At 34.9% G+C, this 7,803-nt stretch overlaps 1 long non-coding RNA gene across 1 annotated transcript in view; it reads right to left on the minus strand.

Moving 5' to 3' along the window:
- LOC131530200 (uncharacterized) overlaps positions 1-2,438 on the minus strand; it is a 21,947-nt gene extending 19,509 nt beyond the window's left edge. Inside the window, exons 1-2 of the long non-coding RNA XR_009268338.1 lie at positions 1,965-2,438; positions 1,245-1,665 (exon numbers count right to left, since the gene is read on the minus strand). This is a non-coding gene — a long non-coding RNA (uncharacterized LOC131530200). The remainder of the gene's footprint in view (positions 1-1,244; positions 1,666-1,964) is intronic.
- Positions 2,439-7,803: the final 5,365 nt, after the last annotated feature.

Genomic DNA, 7,803 nt, shown 5'->3' on the forward strand with positions numbered 1-7,803 from the left:
AAATAAGTTTTTTTTGTCATCGTTTTTTTTATTCTTTTTTCTACATTTTTACTTTTACAAACGAGGACAATCTTTGAAGAATTAACAAAATATTTTTGGTCATAATATTAAAATAACTTTTTTTTTTTTTTCTGAGATATCCTCGTCTCAATCTTAATATTAACAAATGTGAGAGATTTCCACTGAAGAGTGTTAACTTTGAGGAGATTGAAGGAATCTGTCGAGGAGGAGGTCAGTTTTGATGTTAACAAAATACTCTTAAATGATCTGATGTTCGCAGACAAATCCATTTAACTTTTAAACAACTTTTCTCCTCACTCCTTTTTTATTTGGAATAAATATCACACAAACAATAAAAATCCTTTTTTAGACATTGGTTTGGGACGGTCAGCTGTTAAATAGATTCTCAAAAAAAATATTAAGTGCCATATTTCAGCTGTAGAATATTATATTGTCATGTCTCTGTCAAAATACTTTCTCTGCTCAGAAATCAGGGCACTTGGTGTAAGTAAGGTCTCCAAATATTTGTTTTTAGATAAATTTGATTTAATTATTGAAAAGTGCAGTAGCCAATCAGTTAGATCTCCCGTTGTTAATATTTCTTCTTCAAATTTTTTATGGGTAAATATGTTTCCCTCATTTGTGTGTAATATTTTTGGAAAGTTCTTAGTCATTACTGTATAACAAATCAAACTAGAGTCATTTAAGCACCATAACTCTTATAATATCATGTCGGGGCCAAATCGTTATACTCTGCTTCACAATGGCCTCCAGTGTATCACCTCAGCCGTGCCACAAACTGATCACCTCCATGCCGCGCCGAATTGAAGCAGTAATTAAAGCAAAAGGAGCCCCTACCAAATATTGAGTACATATACAGTAAATGAACATACTTTCCAGAAGGCCAACAATTCAAATGTTTATACTCTGCTTCACAATGGTAAGGTACTGGCCAGATTTCTGCCGCAAAAGCAGTAAATTGTTTATTTCATGTTCTTGAAGATGAACTTGATGTTCTGTGACAAATTTAGATGATGTTTCTTTTGACAAATTAATATGGAAGAGATCCAATGTCGCAGTTTAAAGCACTTTACCAGAAGATGAACTACTTAATGTGATTGTTTATTTTATGACTTCGTAGAGAAATTAGTGAAACTCTTCCCGCATGCAGTGATACGGTTTCTCTCCAGTGTGGATCCTCTGGTGCTGTTTCAGTTGAGCAGCTCTAATAAAAGTCTTCTCACACTCAAAGCACATATGATCTCACACCGGTGTGTATCTTCTGATGAACTTTTAAACTCTGCAGATGTGAAAAACTCTTTCCACACAAAGAACATGAATGTGGTTTCTCCTTCGTATGAATGTTCAGGTGCTCCTTCAGGACTGAAGCCCTCAAAAATGTTTTACCGCATTGATCACATTCATGCAGTTTCTCTCCAGTGTGGATGATCATGTGTCTCTGAAGGTGTCCTTGTTGTGTGAAACTCTTCTCGCACTGATCACATGTGAACGGTTTCTCTCCAGTGTGGATCCTCATGTGAACACTGAGATGCTGTTTGTATGTGAAACTCTTTCCACACTGAGTGCAGGTGAACCTTTTCTTGTCTTTTCTTCTTTTCAGTAAAGCCATGCATTTTAGCCTTTAGGGACTAATTTAAGCCTTGTCTGTGAAACGGGGATTAGATAATTAATAACAATTTTAAACTAATTAACTTTCCAATATTTTCACTCAACACCCAGGAAGCGATATAATTAGAACATTTGCATTTCAGTCCCTATTTTGTACCCTGAGATAGAAAGTATCGCCGATATTATTTATTGGTTTAACTTTTAACTTTAACTTTTTTGTTTATTTTTTACAACTCCTGAGGTATTATTTCTACTATAAACACTAAATCTGATGAACTGCTGATAACTTTAAATGTTTCTCAGCCTCACTGATGAAGTCAAGAATAAACACCAACCTGTTTGTTCTTCAGTGTGCTTCATTCTGCAGGGTTCTGGATCTCTCATGTTCTCTCTGTCCTTCAATAAACTCTGTCTCTGCAGATTTCACTTCTTCCTGATGCTCTGATGCTCGTCTTCACTTGTAGACTGATGGGAATATTCCAGCATTTATTGCTGAACTGCAGTGGGAGGAGCTTCACTGAAGGTGTGCTTATTGTGGGAGGAGCTTCACTGAAGATGTGCTTGTTGTGGGAGGTGCTTCACTGAAGGTGTGCTTGTTGTGGGAGGAGCTTCACTGAAGGTGTGCTTGTTGTGGGAGGTGCTTCACTGAAGGTGTGCTTGTTGTGGGAGGAGCTTCACTGAAGGTGTGCTTGTTGTGGGAGGAGCTTCACTGGAGGAGGAGCAGATCTGCCCAAATTAAAGATAAATAAGTTATTACACATTATTTGTGTAATAATTTACCCATTTTAAATATTAATGTTCACAATCTATCCACCTAATGAACTAAGTATCAAGTTAATTAAAAACTGTGTTTTATACTAATTCACAACTTATATCTCTTTTTACTTTCTAAGAATTGCATCTCTATATTTTAATTCTTACATTAAAATATAATGGGGGCGTTTGCGTTTGCTTAAGTCAGTTGACAGCAATAAAATTAGCTTAATGTGGCAATTAACAGATCTATTGATTTTCACCAGCTAATGTTAAGTGCTTTGTGTCTTGTAGAAACCACATTCATGTTCTTTGTGTGAAAAGAGTTTTTCACTGCTGTAAAGTTTAAAAGTCTATCAGAAGATACACACTGGTGTGAGAGATCATATGTGCTTTGAGTGTGAGAAGACTTATTACAGCTGAAGGTGTTTGTGAATGTTATTTAATACAAACACTTGATCATGCATGTTTGTTCATTGTGCAATAAATAATTTTGACAGATTAAGCTGTTGATTTTATATTAGTACATTATGAAATTAACCCTAAGAAGAATAGCCTTATTGCTATATAACTATTGTTTATTGTTAGGTCATGTTATCTAACAAATGGAACCTTATTGTAAAGTGTTTTAATACTACAGTTTCAATCTATATGATATACACTTGTCTTAAAATATATGTAATCTTATCTAAATTTATTATAAAAGCTGAGGTTTGTTATTTACTGAAAAGTTATATTTTAGAGTCAATGATCTAATGTTGCATTTGGTCAGACTCAGCCCATTGCTTTAAGTATATTATATTGTCCTTTTACAGCTGCAGGCCGCAGAAGATCATGAAACACTCCAGCAAACCCTAAAACAGACAACAGTGGTATTTCAGTGGCAGCAGAAATACAACACAAACTTTTGAAAAATCGATTTTAATTCTTACATTTATATTACCTCTTATTAATTTAAAGGAGTATAAAGATGAGGGGATTTTTTCCCCCAAAAAATGAAAAAAAAAATTCAATGTAAGAAGAAAATGAAATAATAAACACGGAAATATAATTTTACAAATTTGCAAGGTACAAACAGACCACCAATTGAGTTTATCCTATCAAACTGGTGAAACTTGTTTACTTTTTTCATACTTTTATTACTTGTGGAAAAACTTGAAACACAATTTTACACAAGTATAAAGAATGACATTGATTTTTGTAAATGTTATTTTTGTTTAACTTTATTCATAAAAATAGTGTGTTTTTAATTAGCTTGTTTTTTTGCTTTGGTAATGAAAGAGAGAACCGTGGATTTTCACTGGTATTGGTACTGAAAACAGAACTTTTGGTACCATGACAACACTAATGGGAAGTGTAAAATATTTAGGATTTTTTACATTTACATTTAGTCATTTAGCAGACGATTTTATCCAAAGCGACTTACAAATGAGGACAATGGAAGCAATCAAAATCAACAAAAGAGCAATGATATGCAAGTGCTATAACAAATCTCAATTAGCTTAACACAGTACACGCAGCAAGGTTTTTTTTTTTTTTTTTTTATTATATAATATAACAAGCTAGTGTTAGAGGACTTTTTTGCTTTTGTTAATTGTATAATAAATAAAAAGAAAACAGATAGAATACAAAAAGATTAGAAAAGCTACTGTTTGTTTGTTTTTTTGTTTTTTTAAGAATAGAATTATAATAGAGAGTTCTAGAGTTAGAGGGTCAAATAAAGATGGAAGAGATGTGTTTTTAGCCGATTCTTGAAGAAGGACTCAGTTGCTCGGATTGAGTTCTTATGCTTATAAAATCAGGTGCAAGAGAGATTCAATTTAAAAAAAAAAAGATTGCAAGTGAAGTCTCTTGTGGAAGCGCAGGTGACTGAGGGTGCAAGTGCATGTCTGCAGAAAGTCTATAAAAGTGCTCTATTGCAAGATAAATAGGCTACTATTATTTCTCAACTTTGATACAGAAAAACATCATTACAATAAAGACAGACACTAATGATGCCCATCTTTATCAACCACTTTAATTTGTCCATATTATAATCTAATTAATCTAATTAACATCTTACTGGTTTGCATGCAAAGAGAAGCAAACGATCATAAAACCTTCCAACATTCAATAACACTAACATTATCACTCTAAAAATTTAACACAGCAAAAATAAATAAATAAAAAAATACACGAAATCGTTCATGTCTGCATGACTTTAGTTTACAGTAATGTTCCTTTCAACTAAATCAGTCTGCAGACGCCAGAACAGGCGCATAAAGTGTTTTATCCGAGGAAAACTATTTAGAAATAAATAAATAAATAAATAACAAAAATAAATCCAAACACAGCCACCACAGCACATGACAGTGTTTCGTTCCTGAATGAATCAACCGTTCATGATTTGGTTCAATTGCAATGACTCACTTATTAACAGTGACTTGTATCTTGATTTTTTTTTTTTTATATATAATTTCAAACGAGTATTCAACATTTTATGTCTTCTATATCAAAACATTATTTCTGCATTTGTAACTGCAGGTTAAATGCATTCATCTCCTGCATTAAACAGTGTGTAAATACATCTAAATGCCACTTCAGATGCACCTTCTGTGTTTCCTCTGCATTGCATAGATGAATTTAGTTGATAATGATTTAATTTTGCCTGGTAACAGCCCAAATGTTTTATTATTCTAAATAACTCATTCCTTTTTATAGGCCTCCAGGGATGTCAAACTCAGTTCCTGGAGGGCTGCAGCTCTGCAGAGTTTAGTTCCAGCGCTGCTCCAACACACATACCATGTAGTTTTCAAATAAGCCTAAATGATTAGATTAGCTGGATCAGATGTGTTTAATTAGGGTTATATCTAAACTGTGCAGGGCTGTGGCCCTCCAGGAACTAAGTTTGACACCCTTGGCCTATCCCAGTTTTGCCTTCCTCCCGCTGTTAAAGTAAATTTTAAACAAGCTACTTTTTACTTTTACTTGAGTAGATTTTTAGACTGGTACTTTTACAAATTTCATTAATGTAATGGTACTTTTACTTGAGTAGAATATTTTCGTACTCTTTCCACATTTGAACAGCAATAAAATGAGCTTAATGTGGCAATTAACAGATCTGAAGTCATCAGCATATTGATTGAGGTGAAAACAGGATCTATTGACATGAAATAAAGAGGATTTTCAGCAGCTGATAATATTGATGAGCTTCAGACTATAAACACTCATTAAACAAGCCATTCAGGATCAGCAGCAGATCAGCTCACTTTATTCTGATATTTTGCTGGTAGAAACTGATTGTTTGAGTCACAATATATGCTGAAATCCTAGGAAATCGTTCTAATATGACAATTACTTCTCAAGTGATACAGAAGAAATACTAATATAAAGACACTGACGCCTTTATTTATTTATTTGCCCATATGAATCTAAATATAATTCGACTACACAACAAGATAACAGTACCCTCTTACCGTTTTGTATATGAAGAGAAACAAGACCTTCTTGTGTTAGCAGGCACACAAATAGCACTGAGCCCGATAAAAACTATTCAGACTCCATAAAACGTTGATTAAACAAACTATGTAACGTGTATTTTACAATTACATGAAAAAGCGTGAACTGCTCACCTCAGAACCTCCACACTGAAGGGACATTCTAAAACGCTTAACGTGAAAAATGCTTAACGTGGTTTAACGTACCTAAACATCGAGCAGGGAAATTTCTGTCATACCTTACTTGTAATAAACACTAACTACTGTCAAAAGAACGAGCGGTAACACTTTATTTCGATAGTCCACTTTAGACATTGTACTAACAGTAAGTAAATTTGCAACTGCATGTCAACTAGCAGTCATTAGAGTATTAGTAGACTGTCTGCTCAATATCTTCTAGCACTTTATTTTGATGGGTCCACAACATACAACATACTGACTATGAGAAACTTTGCAAGTGTGTCAACTTATTCTACTAACCCTAAACCTACCCTACTGAGAGTTAGTAGACATGTAGTTGCAAATTAATGAGAATTAGTTGACATGCACTTGACATGTAGTTATAAAGTTGCTTAAAGTTAGTAGAATGTCTAAAGTGGACTATCGAAATAAAGTGTAACCGAACGAGCCCTTAATCCACAGATAAAGTGAATAATTTCACGTTAAGCGTTTTCTCCCCCATAGAAGTCCATTATAAGGAAACAGCGTGATATTATTCACTTTATACAATGAATAAGAGCTCTTTTTTGACAGCAGAAAGTGTTTATTATAAGTACAATTTGACAGAAATTTGTTTTTCCCCGGTCGTTGTTAAGGTACGTTAAACCACGTTAAGCGTTTTTCAAGTTAAGCGTTTTAGAATGACCCACACTGAAGCAAGCGCGAATGATGACGTCACCACGGCGAGGCGAACCAACGGTAGATGATCAAAACTGCGCCAAATTCTGTTTAAAAATATCTATAAAACAAATAGTGTTTGGTAGGTTTAGTGTGTGTGCTGTTGTGCACGACGAGAAAAATAATTTTTACGTGTTTCTCTGTCATCTCATCGGTATAGACGAGGAAAATAATTTTTTATGTGGCTCTACTACATCACCCAGACTCATGATGGAGGCCTAAAAGTGTGTGTCCAGGCCTGTTCGCGACGTTTCGGATTCTCTGATCCTTCTTCAGGTGAGATCTGGACACAAAATGGCTGGAATACTCTACAGCAGCCATATATATACTGTTTCTAAGTGGGCGTGTTCCCCACACACATCAAATCACCCAATATCACATCTGTTGCGTTTCAAAAATAAACAAGTCGTTTTAAATTAATTTTTACTGTTTTAATATTTTTACATCCCCAGAAAATATTCCTGGGGTCCCCGGTCACCAAAGAAAGGCCCAGAGCTGCAGGCTTGGTTAGGGATAAAAATCCAGTCATTGGGCGAAGCCCCTGACGGTTGTGCTCGGGCCATGGACATCAACTGGCCACCAATCTTCAGCTTGTTATTGATTCATAAACATTTAGGGGCGTTACCGATTTTTTCAGATGAGGGAGATTATGGTGACTCCTATGTTTATTAGTACATCCCAAAACACAACACTTGCAAAGCCTCTTTGGTGCTGACATTGTATATAACTCCAGTAATTGCGGACCGCAGCTTCTCACTCAGGGCTGTGTTTATGCTAATAGGGCAGAGAGCGTCACACATGGGCGGGACTTTTCCCTCTGTGACGTGAACAGAGGGAGAATCTGAAACAGTTCGTTTGGAGAGACTGTTCATGATTTATTGGTTTTATAAAAAAAATGAGTTGGTGGATTTTTAACATTATAGGCTGGTTGTTTTCACACACTGCGGCCACACAAGGGTGTTCAAACACCTTATAAAAGTGATTTTTGCATAATAGGTCCCCTTTAATACTTGAAGCAAATATAAAGTAAAAGTGGAAGCGAATGAGA

The sequence above is a fragment of the Onychostoma macrolepis genome, chromosome 22 (genome assembly GCF_012432095.1).
Source record: "Onychostoma macrolepis isolate SWU-2019 chromosome 22, ASM1243209v1, whole genome shotgun sequence".
In the NCBI taxonomy this organism is placed as follows: Eukaryota; Metazoa; Chordata; class Actinopteri; order Cypriniformes; family Cyprinidae; genus Onychostoma; species Onychostoma macrolepis.